The sequence below is a fragment of the Nyctereutes procyonoides genome, unplaced genomic scaffold (assembly GCF_905146905.1).
Source record: "Nyctereutes procyonoides isolate TBG_1078 unplaced genomic scaffold, NYPRO_anot_genome, whole genome shotgun sequence".
Lineage (NCBI taxonomy): Eukaryota > Metazoa > Chordata > Mammalia > Carnivora > Canidae > Nyctereutes > Nyctereutes procyonoides.
The window spans coordinates 3,550,451-3,567,491 of record NW_026575135.1 but is presented as its reverse complement, the minus strand read 5'-3'; positions in this window follow the sequence as shown (position 1 = coordinate 3,567,491).

Here is a 17,041-nt window from a genome sequence, read left to right as displayed (position 1 = left end):
CCATGTGTCCCGACGGGCAGCCCGAGCCACGGAGCCCCAGTGAGCTCCCTTCCTCGCTCAATACGCTTGGAACCAGCCTAGCGCCTCTAGTCTGTCCAGCTTCCCCTGTGGAGAGAGTGATCTTCCTACAACAGAAATAGGATGATGGGTCCCTCTCCTTCCAAAACATTCTTAGGCTCCCGCCTTTCAAGTGCAAACTCTCTGGCTCACATGGAGATGCATTAGTTCAGCCCCTGGCCACCTCCCGTGTCCATCCCTCAGGTATAAGCTTCAATCTTGGCTCTTGAGAACGCCTTTCATCAATTTCCCCATTATATTGGTTCCTCTTGTCTCTTCTTTTTCAAAGTCACTTCTCACCATTTGAAATGATATATTCATTTGTGTGTTTATTTGTCAAATACTCTTTCCCTTCTCCTTTTCTTCCTGGCAAGACTGCAAGATTCATGAGGGCAGCCACACCATTGGTCTATCTGCCATTATACACCTGGACCTTAGCATAGACCCTCAGCAGAATTAGGTACCTAGTAAATAAATATTACTTCGTGAAATGAATGAATAGGATGGATGAGCTTGGCATTCAATGTCTTTCTTGATGCCTTCCTACTCTTTTTTTCTCACTATCTTCATTCATATACCTTATACTCTAGCAACACACAATTCTGCTTAGTAATCACATAAATCCTATAAAGTAGGATTATAACTTTCATTTTTGAGAGAAAGAAACTGAGACCTAGAAAGCAAACCAATTTGTCCAAGATCACCCAAAGCAGGAGTCGGAACTGAATAGGGTCATGCGTGCAGCATCTCGTAACGCACCTGACACATAGAAGACACTCATGACCAGTACTTTCACCTCTTTATCTGGGAAAGAGTTTTGCAAGGTAAGAGAATCCTGGCTGTCCCACAGGACTGCCAGCAAAGGGGATGACAGAGTGTTCATGCTTGGGGCAGGAAGCAGAGAGTCGCAATCTCTCAGTGTACGGAAAAGGGGGGGAAATCCTGCTGAGCCTAGTTGAAAAGCAAGAAAGCGAGAGAGACTGATTATTCCTTCTCGCTAGTGTAAGCAACTAAAAACGACATGTTTGCTTTATCGCCTTTGGTCTCCCATTTGATTCCTGACAGCCGTCTCCCTCCCTCCGATGCAGGGCTGGGCTGTCAGGTGCTGAGCTGGTTGGCATCGCAAAGGAGGAGGAGAACTGAGAACAGTTTAAACAATATTTCAGGGACCATTGCTGGCCTGGGGAGGGAGTTTCTGAACGGTCTGCTTCCCTCACTGCATTCAAGGAACCCTCATTCGCCAACACGATGCTTGGCACGCTTGATGTTTCTGCGGGTTTGGGGAGAGGTAGCCCGGGAGGGATCGTTAAAAGAAAAAACAACCCAACAACAAAAACACAATGTCTATTTCTTCTGAGGTTTGAGGGAAGGGAGAGAAGAGAGACATCAGACAGAGGACTTTTAGCCCATAACAATTCAGAATACATAATTTTCTCTCCTCTTGTGTCTCCTTAAATAGGGCCAAACACAGGTGTAGATCAAAGTGAGGTTTCTGCATCTGACTGTTCTTTCAGGGACAGAAATCCAAACTCCCAGTCTCATAGCTCCATGAGGGAAACTAGAATCTCTCCAGAAAGCCTGCATGAGCTACCGGAAACCTCTGGAGGAAGGTATCCACCTACTGCAAATCACAAATAGCTAACAAGCAGGGCAAGAGTCATGATAAAAGGGAAGATTCTCCTAGAGGTCAACACTCGGGTGTGATGACAACAGATTTTGGAACCCACCAAAATGGGGGTCAAGCCTCAGACCTGCAAGATCATTTTGATTCTGTGATCTTAGAGAAGTGACTCTGTCTGGTGTCAATGTCATTCTTTAACATATAGGAACCAGGATAATAACTCATCACGTACTAGTAAGATCGGTGACTATGCAACGGAACTGGCACAAAAGCAGCACTAGATAAATGGTTGCTACGTGCTCTTCTTCCTCTTATCATTGTTAGTCAAGCTCCTGGCTTGGGAAAGGGGGGACACTCCACGGGAATCCAATGCCAGGAGAGGAACGGGTACGTCCTGGAGGCTAAGAGGTCAAGGGAAGTGTAGAGTCGTTTTCTCAACTCTGGCTGAAGATTAGAATCTGGAAAGGATTTCATACCGATACTCACACCCCTTGACGAGACATTCCCAGGTAAGGGGTCTGACATCAGTATTTATTTGCAACTGGTGTTTTTAAAAAGCTTTCCGAGTGATTCTAAGATTCAGTTCGGCCACAGAACTACCCTTCTTACCGCACAGCTGAGGACACCTGCCCTGACCCAGGTCCTAGGGCTCATCATTCCCTCAAGCACCAGAAGGTCCAACCTCCTAGTCAGGCCCTAAACATCCAGCCTCCCCAGATGACCCTGCCATCTATTTCTGAGACGAGAGCCAGTGCACGGAGCCATGGGCTTTGTGGTTTGCTCTGTCCCACTCTCACTCCTACTGCACTGTCCCCAGGGGAAAATTCTGGATTGCTCAGACTATTTCTACAAAATGGTCCTTGCACCCCAGCCTGCGGTTAACCTCTTCCTTCTTACTGACAGTTCTTCTCAGTGGCAGCCTGGTAAATGTTTAACAATGGGCTCTCTGAGGAGGAAGACGAAGCTTCCATTGGAGCGTCTGCTGATCTCCACCGTGTGAGTACTTCACCCCACCACGGCTGATTATGAGCTACTGATGTGACCCTCAGTAGAGTGGGGAATGGACTCAGCACAGTCGGGAATGGAAAGCCGTAGCTCTTACAAACTGGGATGGGTGGGCTCCAATAGAGCACTACAGCTTCTATCATGTTTTCCTACTTGGGCCGAATACCAGACCCCCACTGTCAGTGGTGCCCCGGGAAGGTGGTCCCCATGGCGCCACCTCTGTCCTCCATACTGAACTAACTTCCCAAGCAGCCGAGCTGCCTCTGACCGCTCTTATTCCTGGTCCTAGCTTCTCCCGGGGCAGATGTCCCTTGGAGGGCTTCGAGTCGACACCACGAAGCTGCCTGGGATCCGATCAGGCTTTCTGCACCAGCACAGACGTGGGTGTCGACCTCCCTCCCGTCTCTAGCACATGCCTTGTTCCAGGTACCTTGGTATGCACTTTTCACGCATTACCTCAATCATACAACGGTTTGACCAGATTTTGAACCCAAACAGCTTAAGTTCAAATCCCAACTGCCCTTACTTCCTGGTTGTCTAGATCTCAGTTTCCTTATCTACAAAATGAGTGTGAAAACAGTCCCCTTTCCACGGTCTTGTTCCAAAACATACGGGACGACACATATCCAGAGCACAGATTGACGGGCTGTTTCTTCTGTTCCTACCGTCTTCCTCCCTCCTGGTTGTCTATGCTTCTATCATGGACACTCAGAATGGTACTGCCAAGAACTTAGAGAACTTTAGGTTCTACCTCCTTGGTTGACAGGCACCAGAGGTCCGAAGCCTTGCTCAAGTCTCATAAACACGCACTTGGGATGGGAACCTTCCAGGAGTCATAGTATTGTCTTGCTTGATGCCTCTTCCCTCTCTCCCTCGTTCCCTCCCTGCTCATCCAGCACCCCTGCTCCCTGGCTTTCTACCCTATCATAAGTCTGTCCCTGCTGTCCCCATGCCCATGTCCACACCTTGGATCATCCAACAGAACTATCTCTGAGGGCCGGCTCTCACCTCTGCACCCCCAGCTAAGCCTTATCATGCTGTCCTCTTTAGGAGTCCCTGCTGGGAAGGGAGGAGCAGACCAGCTGAGCCAATGAAGTTGAGAGAAATTAGGGCTTCAGAGCCTTGCTCCTCTGTCCTGGAAACCCTCCGACAGGACCACCTGTCCCTCTTCACTGAGACCATTCCCTCCCTCCACAGCCTGGATCACTCTTTCCAGGCCAGTCTAGCTACAAAGGCTTAGAGATTGATGAAATACCAACCCATCTGTCTTTGGTGTTTATTTACTCTTTTCCGACCGAGTAGTCGGTCTTCGGGGTGTGCCCTGTAGGCTGGCTTAGAGCAGCCTGCAGATGTGCCTGCAAAAAGAGGCTGACCTTAGGCCAGGCAAAGATGGCAAAGGGCAAACCCACATCACAATGCCCCAGGAGGTCTGTCCCATCAAATTCATGTTCTTACTGAAAATGTTTAGTCTTTTTTTTTTTCCTCCCCCAGAAGCAAGACTAATGCACAGGACAACACGTCCGGGGAAAAGGCCACAGCACCCGTCTGAAACACTCATTTTGCTGTGCTTCCCTGGTTACCACCTAGTGAACAGTGATCACCAGGCTCCAACAGAGCACACGTGGCTAAACATGTCCTGGGCGCATGTTCTCTCCTTTAATCTTCACACTAAAGAATGAGTAAAAGGACTAATACTAGACTTTTTCCTCCTTAATGCAGGACAAATGGAAGCTCAGAGAAGGAAAGTGCCTTTCCCTAAGCCACGCGGCTAGGAAACAGCAGAGCGAGGATTTGGACCCCTGCCTGCTATTTCAGAAGCCTGTAATTAACCTAGAAGGACAACTATTGACTTAATATTTTAGTCTGGATATAATTTCAAACTGATGGAAAAGCTACACGGATAAGAATAGTACAAAGAGCATCCCTATGCCCTTTGCCCAGATTCACCTACTGTGAAAAATGTTGCCCGGGCTGTTCTGCCATTTGAAAAGGCAACATCATGAACTTGGGGAATATGCTTCCCGTCCCTGAGCGTTGGTTTCTATCGGCAGAAAATGTCAGAAGTCCTTTCCCGAGGACTGAAAAAACCCTGTGGTTTGATGGGAAAGGATGGATAAAGGATGGGATGGGTACCACAGTGGTCAGGGCCTGGCTCCTGCCCATTTCTCAGGCTCACCTGCCAGGATTCTCCACCACAGCCTCAGGCTCTTCCCAGTTCCTGCCTTCTCTCCCATCCCCATCCCCTTCGCCATGTAGCCTCTGCCCTCATGCTAGGCAGGTCCTGTTATGTCAGACTTTCATCTCATCCCATTGCCATTTCCTGGAGCCTCTCCTCCACCCCAACTATCACCCTCCCATGCAGTCTTCTCCCCTCAATCCCCAAACGCCTCCTTTTCTGCAGATAAGGCTTGAACTTGTCCTCATCTGTCCTCTCCCACGAAAAGAGGATTAAACCATGTGTGTATGTGTGTGTTGGTGGGGAGAATCAAAAAGAAAAAAAAATCATACATCCATCTAGATTAGCACAAAATTTTGTTTACGATTCAAGAGTCCTTATCATTACAGAAAATCTCAGTTTAGGAAATCGCCAAATTAAAAGAAGCAACTAAAACAAAGAAAGAGGCAAAACTGGGCAGGAGTGGTGGCATTCATGCTCTGGTTCTCTCTGCTGGGGAGCTAATTGGCAAAGCTTAGAGGAACGTGCATGAGACTGGGGATAAGAAAGTGTGAGCTCCTCAAACCGGCTGGGCAACCCGCTGATGAGAAGAACTCGGTCCAAAGAGGGAGAGATGGTAGCCCAAGGCCACAGAGCCACCCGCGCGGAGCTGGGCCGGGAGGCCCATGCCGAGTGCTTGCGCTGCTGGAATCTTCCAGCAGCTGTGGCTGCTCTGTCTGCTGCTCAGTACTGTGCCTGGGGCTGGGCAGGCCATCTGCCCTTCTCATCTGGACCTTCAATTATACACCGGCTTCTCCCGATCAGCACTGCTTCTCTGCGTGAACTGCAGCACCCCCTAGGAGTTTATGACCACTTTGAGGCTGGCAGCCCAGACCCTATTTCCCACAATGCTTATAGTAAGGTTGATCATTCCATAAATATATGTGAGACTAGAATGAGCTTCAGACCTGATGACATGAGACATAAATATCCTTGTTTGACAGAGAGGAAACCTGAGGCCCTAAGAGGGTACCTGCTTGACCAGGGTCACCAAGTGAGTTAGCGGGAGGGGTCCAGGCTTCAGTGCACATCTCTTGACTCTGGGCCCACTGTCCTTGGTCGTGTGCAGCATCATCTCTGGTTAATAAAGGTGAACTTCTGCCCAATGGGAATCTATCAAATCCAGCTCTTTCATTAGTCAGTCCTGGGGGATACGGTCAGAACTGTCAAAGCCCGAACAAGGGACGGATTGAGGGGTTATCTACTTGACCATACACAGACCTCTGCGCTTGACAAATAGACTCCTTTAGGCAGAAGGATCATGCGCGATAGGAAATCCGATTCATCGCACAGAGCATGGTGAGATTTCCCTCTTGCTTCCTGCACCGCTCCTCCAGGTGAAGGCCACCTGTAGGATGTGGAGGTTTCAGGGCAGGGGGTCAGCAATCTGTGAGCCACAGGTGCAGTCTGGACCAGCACCTGCTCTTGGAAACAAAGTTTCCTTAGGATATACACGCATGTTCACTCATTTGCGTGCCATCTTTGGTAGCTTTCAGGGAACAGCCGCAGAGTTGAGTAGTTTCAACAGTAACTGCATGACCTGCAAAGACGGAGATGCTTATGACGGCCGTGTACTGAAAGAGGTGGCTGACTCTTGATGGAGGCAGTCCCAGCAGACAGGCCTAGTCTCCCTCCCTGTGCGTCCGCTCACCAGACCGATTACGACGCTTCTCTGCCTACGGCGGTCTACCTGCGTACACCACATGCCTCTGAATGACACTCCCTGTTCCCTTACAACACCCTCGAGACTCGGGGAAGCCAGGGGTGATTCTCAGACTGCACCATAAATCTCTTCTCCGGCAGCTCCTGTTGCAAAAAATGCAGTTTCAGCTGACTTCATTTTGGGCTCAGGATGCTCTCAAGGAAAGGGAAAATTTAGGAGAAAGAACAAAATTTCAGAGTCCTGGGATCTCGCACTTCTGGATTTGCTCACTCCAGGGGGGGTAGGTGTCCACAGCTCTGTGTTATACAGAAGGAAGCGCCCAGAGATGGGAAGCCCACCAGGGCCACACCAAGGGGAGGAGGTGAAGTCAGGATTCACCGCCAGGTCTATGGCTGGATCCAACACCACTTCTACTTCTTTCGTGGCACATGCTGGAGAGAGACCCAGGTAGGAAAACCCCATTAGATGTTCCCTCTCTCCTTCCCCTCCACATCCTCTCTACCATCCTCCCCCAGGTGTAGCCTTCTCTGCTGGGGAACCTCCTGAACTTGTCACATCCCTTCAAATCACCCGCACTCCCCGAATGCTCAAAGAACCAGGCAGTCTGGGTTTTCAGCTCCAGTCCCCGGGCCTTCCTCCCACTACCTGGGATGTCCTTCCCTGGGGGCCTTGAAAAGGAAGAACGGGCAGGGCTGAGGCCTCAGTTCTGCTCACCAGGAGCAGGGAGGAGAAAAGGAGCGCAGACTCTGTTCTTGCAAGTGGAAATGGAGTGAGTAAAGATGAGAGCGGCAGACAGAAAAGCAGCATCCACCCTGGGCGCTTACAATAATCCAGACGCCTGGTCAGGAATCTCTTTCTTTCATTCATTCGTGAAGCATTCATTCAAAAATGTTAACCCATGTGCTCACCACGGGCCCATCCCTGTGTTGGGTGCCGGGGATGGGATGCTAGGTGCAGACGGCCACGTGCCTAGCCTCGCGACGCTTGCAGGTCCATGGGGGGTGCACACATCATCACCGGTGCGCAGGAGATTGGTGACAAAGTGTGCACGGGGGTAAGGCCGCAGGAGCTACTATGGCACGACGCAGGGATTGGGCATGGGTCGGGACGGCTGAAGACATGCCATCTAAGAGGAGGTGGCACCATTCAGAGAGCGGGGGCGGCAGGGGGAGAGTCTGTGAAGGGCCCCGTGGGGCAGGCACGGGCATGCTGGAGAAGAGCCCCGGGGAAACGGGGGGACCGCTCACCACGTCCATCCTCAACGCCAGAGTGAAGACCGAGGAAGCTTCCAAGTGGAGAAGCGACATGATCCCTATTTACATTTTAGAAATGCCCGCTCAGGCTGCAGGGTGAGAACGGGCTGCAGTGCGGTGAGTGAGACGGCTGGACGGGGATCTCAGCGTTTGCAACAAGGGATGGAGGTGACAGGGACCCCGGGGTGACAGCGATGGCATGGGAGAGCTGGCTGCTGGGCGCGGCAGTTACAAAGGGGTGGCTCCTGCTCCCGGCTGATCCTCGCAGTCACCCCAGGAGGGCGCGGCCGCCACCCCATTTTAAAGCCAAGGATACCGAGATGATGGTCTCGGGTCATGTGGATGGATGCGCAGAGACAAGGCCGGGTCTGGGCCAGGGTCAGCGTCCAGTTCCCACTCTTCCAGGAAGCCTTCCCACATGTCCCAGGTGTTCCTCTGTCTTGTGTGTCCTAAGGCTGGGACAGTCTGAACCATCCGAGGAACTGGCCGCCCCTCGTCTTCCAGTGTATCTACCACCTTCGCCAGCGCCGCTTGGGGCCCTCAGGGAGACCGTCACCAACGCTCGCTGACTTGCTCTTGAGCCTGCCTTTCCACCTCGACTCATCGACGGGGCAGGTGAGACCCACACACAGGCAGGGACGGGGCCAAGCTTGTGGGCCAAGGTCACACAGAAACCTGGGAGCAAATGCAGGACTAGAAACCATGGCCCCCAGCCCTCGGATGACCCCATGGCACCGACTTCCTCCCGAGCCCCAGGCTACCTGCCCCTGGGCAGGGACACACAGCCCAGGTCTTGTTTGCAGCTGGAACGGAAGGGGGTCTGGTGAACGGATCGAGGTCCCAGGTTCCCCAGCACGGAGATCTGCCCTTCCTGGTGCCTCTATCTCTCTCTTCCTCCACCTTTTTGCACTTTGTCACCTTCCGGTGTGACAACCAGGATGGCTTGCACGGCCCCCGGTGGGGGTGGGAGGGGAGCACCACGGGGAGCTGCTGCCTCACTGTGTTTGTAAAGAAGAGCGGGACACGGTTAGCAGAGGGGAGGGGGCTGCGTGCTGGGAGTCCTGCTGTCCTGGGGGTGATGGTGCAGCCACACGGGATGACAGAAGTCACTCTCTGATGAGGGACTGCCACCCTCTCTGAAAAGAAGACCAGGGAAGGGGAGAGGCACTGGGGACGGGAGCCGACAGGATGCACGGGCGGCCAGTGCGCCCCACAACCAGGGATTCTCACCGACACGCAGCCTGTCCTGCTGGCGCCAGCGAGAAGGGACCTGGGAGACCCGGGCTCCCTGCAGGCTTCACATAGGCATCAGAAGCAGGTTGGGGGGCGTGAGTCACACTGGCAGGAGGCCTGAGATCCAGGCCATGCTCACCCGATGCTCCCTTCGGAGCAGCCTTTGCTCCTCCACCCGCACATCTTCCCTCCTCCTTCCCCCCACCTGTGGGCTCAGGACGCAGAGGGACCTCAGTCCTCACCACGGCCCCGAGGGCCTGAACCTTAGTCCTCACCTGTCAGAGCAGGACGCTGATACCCAGGGAGGTGGGGGCTAAGGTCCCCTTTCAAGGAGGCACCGCGAGCATGTGGCGTGGGGGGCGGCAAATGGGCGGCCCCCCGGCCCCACTGCTCCCTCAGCCCCGAGGCCTCCTGAACTTCCCGCAGCTCACCTCTGTGTCCTGTGTTTCTCCCATCACGGCAGTGAGCCCAAAAGCTGCTTCCCCACTGCCCCCCACCCCCGCCCACCGTACCCACAGGAGAAGCAGCAAAGGGTCGCAGCCCTTCCCGGGGGACTGCGGGGTCTGCAGGGAGAGGCACTGGCCCTGAGTTTGGCTGGAGCAGAGGCTGTACCGGGACCGAATTCACGGTCGATGTCCCACCAGGAACCAGAGCAGCAGCAGCGGGAACCCTGACACCACCTCGCTCAGGGCCCGGGAGGCTTCCCTGCACCCCTGAAAAGAGGGTGCAGTAACCTCCTCAGCTAAAGGGCATCCACACCAGCAGACCCTTCCCTGCTCTATCCACTCCCTTCCTTGCTGCAGGCTTTTTCCTGTGCCTTTGTCCCCACCTAACATATTTCTAGTTTGACACAATACAAGCTCCACGAGCATAGGTCTTTTAAAAACTGTTGCTTGATTTGTGTCCCCAACGCCTAGAAGAGTGTCAGACACACAGCTGGTGCTTGACAAATATTTGAAGTGTATGCACAGGAGGGAGGGAGAGAGGGAGGGAGGAACGGGAAGGAAGGGAAGAAGGAAGGAAGGATCCATCAGGAAATTGGTAGGAAAGGGGAAGAGAGAAGAGGATAATAAGGAGAGAAAAACAGAGAACACAGAAGAGAACAAAGGCAAGGGAGGAATGAAGAGCAGGAAGCCGTGATACAGGGAGGAGGGACGGAGAGAAGAAAAGGAGAGAACAAGAATAAGAAATAGAAATTAAACAAGCAGACAAGTGAGCATCCCAGGGCCCTGAGGAGGAAGAGGAAGATGCAGCTGGAAGCACAAGGCGAGGGAGGAGGTACCACCAGGGGACCTTCAGAGGGACAAAGCAGTGGTACTGGGCTGGCAGGAGGGCCAGGGCAGGAGGGGGGATGGGTTCAGGCGGGAGGGTGGTGGGGGGGATGGGGTCAGGTGGGGGGGCATGGGGCCAGGCAGGAGGGGTGGGGGATGGGGTCAGATGGGGGGATGGGGTCAGGTGGGAGGACTTGGGGGGACAGGGTCAGATGGGGAGGATGGGGTCAGGTGGGAGGGCCAGCGGGGACGGGGTCAGATGGGGGGGTATGGGGTCAGGTGGGAGGGCCGGGGAGGATGGGGTCAGATGGGGGGGACGGGGTCAGATGGGGGGGATGGGGTCAGGTGGGAGGGCCAGGGAGATCAAGAGGGAGGCCAGTGGGATTCAGCATCATAGGGGGGAGGCATCACAGCCCCGTCCCCCCGCCCAGGAAGCACAGCCTGGCCCCGCTGCAGCCTACGGAGGCACTGAGCCAAGCCGTTTATCTCGAGTCCTGTGGCTCGCTTTTGCTTTTCTTTTTAAAGTTTAACTCCGATTTACGACAGGCGTGCTCCGTGATGAATGCTTTTTTTCCAATTAGCTGTAAACAGCCCCGTGGTGCAGAGGAGACCCACCGACTTCCCCCGCTCTCATTCTGGCTGCTGGGTTGGGGGAGGGAGAAGACAGGTCAAGAATCATCCATCACCGACTTCAAAACCTCCAACGCAGCAGATAGCAGAGAGCCGAGGCTTCTTGGGAAGCCGTGAGAGGAAAGCCCGAATGTTCCAGTCACTGCAGAGGCTGCAAAACCTTCCCAGGTGATGCGTCCAAAGCGATACTCCCCACACAGGCCCTTCAGTGAAAGGTGCCAGGCGCAGGGACATAGGAAAACCCACACGACAACTGAATTGACATTACTACGTCTACTGTGTTTGCTCCTAGTGTGTACCAGGTGCCATGACAAACTGTATTTTAAAGATTTACTTATTTGAGAGAGAGAGAGAGAGAGAACGTGAGTGAGTCGGGGAGGGGCAGAGGGCCAGGACCTCCAAGCTGAGCCCCCAGTGAGCGCAGATCCCCACACAGGGCTCAGTCTAGGACCCTGAGCTCCCGACCGGAGCTGCAACCAAGAGCTGGACGCTGGACTCAGCGAGCCACCCAGGAGCCCCCTTGACAAACATTTTCTATAACCTCACCAAAACTCATCCCCAAGTCTACGAGGCAATCGTGAGGCCCATTCTAGAGATGACAAAACTGAGGTACAGGGAAGATAGATAAGCTGCTCAAGAGCAAAAGTTGCCCAGAGAAGCGATGGGACCCATGCTCTTCAAGCGCCCACGGTGCATGCGTGGAAAGCACGCAGAACTGTTCCACAGGACTTCTTCCATCTACCCTCCCCGCAGGACCTCTTCAGCCCACTTCCATGCATGGGTTAGATGGGGGGAACGGGGTCAGGTGGGAGGGGTGGGGGGGACGGGGTCAAGTGGGAGGGCCAGGGATATGAGGTCAGGTGGAGGGGGACGGGTTCAGGTGGGAGGGCTGGGGGGGATGGGGTCAGATGGGAGGGCCGGGGGGGATGGGGTGAGGTTGGGGGGGCATGGGGTCAGGTGAGAGGGCCAGGAGGGATGGGGTCAGGTGGGAGGGCCAGGGGGACGGGGTCAGATGGGGGGATGGGGTCAACTGGGAGGGCCGGGGGCGATGGGGTCAGATGGGGGGGCATGGGGTCAACATGTCTTGATTTGCCAGAGGACCCTTACTCCTTTCTGGGCCCCGGTCTAAGCTCTTGGATCTCTCCTTAATCACTGGCAAGGAATACGTGCACATACCCACCCCCCCCACCCCTGTTCTCCTCCAACACAGCAACCTTGACCTTGCCACTTCCCCATCCTTATAAAACAGGGATGAAGAATGACATGCACAGGTGGTTGCCTGAAATACGCTCTAGTCTCTGCCTTGAGAGCATGTGTGATCCTCAGAGAAGCAGGGACCTCAGCCCCAGGGTGCATCGAGGCCTTCATGGAGGACTGCTTCTGCATCGGACGCCTCCTCCCCTGGAGCACCATTGGGAGAAATGACTCGACCTCACTATGGATTTCATCTGTTGGAGACGCCGTCCGGAGAGTCAAAAGGAGTCCTCTTGGGAGGAACCAACTAGACAACGTTCTCTCTGGCCTCGGTGTCGGGGGAAGAGAATTTCCTGGACAAATAAACGGTTCTATCCCATAGACCCTGCACATCGTATCGCGGGGCATGTTCCCTTCGCACTCTGATTGCTAAATCTCTGCGTTGAATTGCCAACTCCGCCTAAGAACACGCGGCACAGCCTGGCGTAGATCCCCCTGCATTGATCTAACCTGGGTTTGAATAATTTTCCTTATTCCCATTTTGCTTTCAACCGGGTTCCCTTACTTATTGCATTCCAGGGCTGGATTTTTTTTTTTAAACCGCATAAACTTAAAAAATCTTCCCCAAATGCTTTGAGGAATGAGGACAGAGAACAAATAAAGAATGGAAGGAGAAGCCATAAGTAACCGTCACTCGTCTAGCCCGGGTTTCGGATGCCAGGCTGTGTTAACCGGACCAAGACCGGGTCGAGGAAAAGTTGAGGTGTGTCACTGAGCAAGGTGTCTGCCTCCCAGGCTTTCCTCCTACCAATGCTGGCGGGTTCTGGAACCTTCCCAAAGACTCCCTTACCTTTGCTGCGGCGGCGACTACGGTACTGCTCCGTATAAAACGTCAGCTGCGTTTCATCATCTGCCTCTGAACCCGAAGTCCCCTTGGTTCTCCCAAAGCTGATTCCCCCTGAAAGGAAGAGCAATCCATTAGTCACATAAGCCTCCTGCAGCTTGTTAAATCCCTCCTCCGACCCAAAGATCAGCAACCCCATCCCCAGACTTCCTTCTGGAAATCCCAAGTGACCCAGGAGCTGGCATGATTTATGGATGGACTCCCGGGCTCTGCGGTGAGGCGGGTCTGGGTTCTAACCATGACTTGGCAGCTGCGAGCTGTGTGACCTTGAGGGGACTCCTCCCCTTTCTGAGCGCTGGGTTCTCTCTTAATAAAATGGGGACCATAGCTATTGACCTTGTAGGGTTGCTATGAAGATTAAAGGAGATATGATGCATAAAATATCTGTCCCGGGGTGGGTCCTAACTAATGGATAGCTGTGATTATTGCTTCGTATGATGAGGTTGCCTCTAGGAAAACACTTCAGGCAACTCAATTCCACACACATTTCAAGCAAGAGCTTCCTATATGCCAGGCCAAGAGCCAGAGCCTGGAGGTACAAAGATAGATATAGCCCAGCCCTTTGCCAGCCAGGGGATCATAAGCTAGTCAAGGAGACAAATGGGATCCTAAGGAGCCTTTACCCTAATTCATGGTTCTGTTTTTCCACACAATGAGATGCTGAGAATATGGGGGAGAGCAATCCATCCCAACACGGAGGGCCGGGGAAGGTTTTATGGAGGAAGGGGGATTTAAGTCAGGGCTGGAAGGATGAATGGGGCTTCAGTGGCAGAAAATGGGAGTTCCAGGGAAAGGTGAGAGCTAGAGCATCCCTGGGGAAGGCGGCCACGCTGAGCGCAGTGCTGACGGGAAGGACCACAGGAGCCCCACAGTGAAGTCCCTGAGTGCCACACTGAGGACGAGGGCCCTTACGTGGGTGTCACAGAAGGCTCCAGGGCAAGGGGTGAGCTCATTGTGCAGCATGAAGGATGTGGCAGGGGCACGCAGGCCTCAAAAGGGATGCCGCGGAGGGGAGGAAGCCAGGAGGCTCAGTGAGAGGCCATGAGGGTGTGGGTGAGGCAGGGGGCAGTGGGGATGAGGGGAGGAGGGGGGAGCAAGGCATGCTGCAGAGACACACTCATGGATGTGGAGGCCGATGGGTGATGCATTCACACGTCATGAGCACTGGATGCCAAAGATGATAAAGATAAAAGGCCCGAAAGAAATAGGCCAAAATACTAACAGCAGTTAATTCCACAGGGAGGAATAGATATTTTTTTTTATTGTCTTTGTGGTTTTCTATATTATGTATTTTTTGTTGTTGTTAACAAAAAAAGCACAGAGTGCGGGAGAATTAAAGAGATTAAAGCATTGGTGAGCTCTCTGCTCTAGAGAGGAGACAGTGAGAGGAGAGCTTAGAGCATGGTGGGGTGCACGGCGGGCGGGAAGCAGGGGGCCTGTGGTTTGGGTACAGATCCTCAGACGCGGACATGGACCGACTGTCTCTGGGAGGAGCGTCAAGGACCCAGCAGCAGCCGCTGTCTTGGATGGAGAAGTGGCTGAAGGCAAGGGACAGATTTATAAAGTATATGAAATATAAATATCTTGCATCTTCTGAATCAAGCACCGCGCAAACCTATTACCTACTCGGAAGTTCTACCCGAGGAAAAGAAAACCATAGATCAGAGGGGAACGTTGCTCAATGCAAAGAAGAGTTTCTTACGCCATTTCCTCTTACAGGATGTTCAGTATTCAGAAATCGCACTGGAAGACGCTCCGTCTGCAATATGGTTACGGTGCATGCATGCATTCATTCATTCATTCATTCAATCCAGTAACATGGTGAGTGATCTGCTATGTGCTTAGAAGATGCTGATACATTATTGCATACAGTTCTCTTCATGATATACTCATAACAAAAGTGTAATCGGGACGCCTGGGTGGCTCAATGGTGGAGCCTCTGCCTTTGGCCCAAGGCATGATCCTGGGTCCTGGGATCCAGTACCCCATCAGGCTCCCCGCATGGAGCCTGCTTCTCCCTCTGCCTGTGTCTCTGCCTCTCTCTGCGTCTCTCATGAATATATAAAATATTTTTTTAAGTGTAATTAACAAATTAGATAATAGAACAAAGACAGAAAGACATGTGTGGGCAAAGTCACATATGTGCCAAGAGTCACTCAGCTGATGAGTATGGGAATTAGGATTCAGGGCTGGTCTGTCCAGCTCCACATCTGAGCTTTCTAGAAAGCAAACTACTTTCCTGGAAACACCTCAGGAGACAACCTTAGCGAAGGCGGATTGTCCTTTAACCATATCCATCTTCCCATTCCAAACTCAGAGTACTCCTTGGAGGGAGGTTTACTGATGCCCACTTTACAGGTGAAGCAACTGTGTTTCAGAAAAAGAAAATGGTCTGCTAATAATGAGTGCAGTTGGACCTGGGACCCATGTGTGACTGATGGTCAAGTTCAAATGTTTAACCATTTGTGACACTGTCTCTCAAATTAATGCTCTGTGAAATGGGAAGATTAATGCCTGCCCTCTCCCTTCCCTGAGATGGTAGGTTGTCATGAAGGGGAGACTATAGGGAACAACAATGTCTGATCTTTGTCCTTGACTGTGTCTCTGCCCCTTAGTGTCAACATCCCCAACCTCCAGCAATTAAGGGTGGGGCCTGGAGACAGCAGGAGACTCCCGATTCTACTAGATGCAGCCCTTCATTTGAAGGCTCTCCTTTGAAATGGAGTTGACGGAGGCCCCATGGTACTCTGGAAGCAGCGAAAGAGCAGAGGTCTCCAAAGGCCAGGAAGGCTTTTTCAACTGCCATGGAAATATTTTACTGGGTACCTGGATGGCTCAGCGGTTGAACAGCTGCCTTTGGCTCAGGTCATGACCCCGGGGTCCAGTCCCCCCATCAAGCTCCCTGCAGGGAGCCTGCTTCTCCCTCTGCCTGTGTCTTTGCCTCTCTCTCTCTCTCTCTCTCTCTCTCTCTCTTAATAATAAATAAATAAATAAATAAATAAATAAATAAATGATAAATAAATAAAATCTTCAAAAAAAGAAATATTTTACTGTTACAGAAAAAGGAAAGAGAAGGTAAGAAGGAAGGAAGGAAGCAATGGATGAACAAATTAACGGAGGGAGGAAAGAAGGAATTGGGAAGGAAGGAGGGAGGAAGGGAGGGTTTGTGTTCATCTACACGTAATTCTTGGCCAAGGGGAAAATGAAGGCGTTGGATACAATAGCTGCCTTATGTACAGAAAGCATCTGTCATACTTCCTATTGTGTTTGGGCATCAGAGAAAAAGGGAGGCAGGGATCCGCTCAGGAGGAGTTGGCCTGAGACACCTCCCCCTCCCCTTCCCCCTCCATGCTCCACCACCCCTCCTATTTAAACCATTCCAGCCAAATTCTCCCTCCCCCTCTCTCTCATTTTCCTTCTTCTCCCAAACAAATGAGCTACCGTGCTCCTGCCTTGGTGAACATGACAGACAGGACTCAGACAGGGACCTTTCCCTATCAGGACAATCCAGCAGAGGTAAGAGAAAGTCACCAGGCTAGAGCTAACCATTGCATAGCACTGTCTCTGCCAGGCACTGATCTACCTCTTTATGTGTATTCACTTGTTTAAACCTTAAATAACCCTACGAAGGAGGTTGCTACTTTTATTCCCTTTTTAATGGATGAGGAAATGAAGGCACAAGGAAATTAAGTAATTTGCCCAGGGTCACACAGCTTGTCGGTAGTAGAACCACAATTCAAATCCAGACAATGGCTGCAGCGTCTATTCCCTTGGTCCCTATAGCAGCGTACGATAAAATATGAACAGATAGTTCATTAAATGTCCACAGCCACCCCTGTAAGGAAGGCATTATGCACCTTGTCTTAGAGGTGAATAAACTGCGTCGCAGGAGCTGATGTGAGGTAGTAAGCAGGGGAGCAGAGACTAAATTAGGTCGCCTACCTGCAAAACCTGACTTGTGGCTAAACGGCCTGGGACACTGTGTGTGCACATGC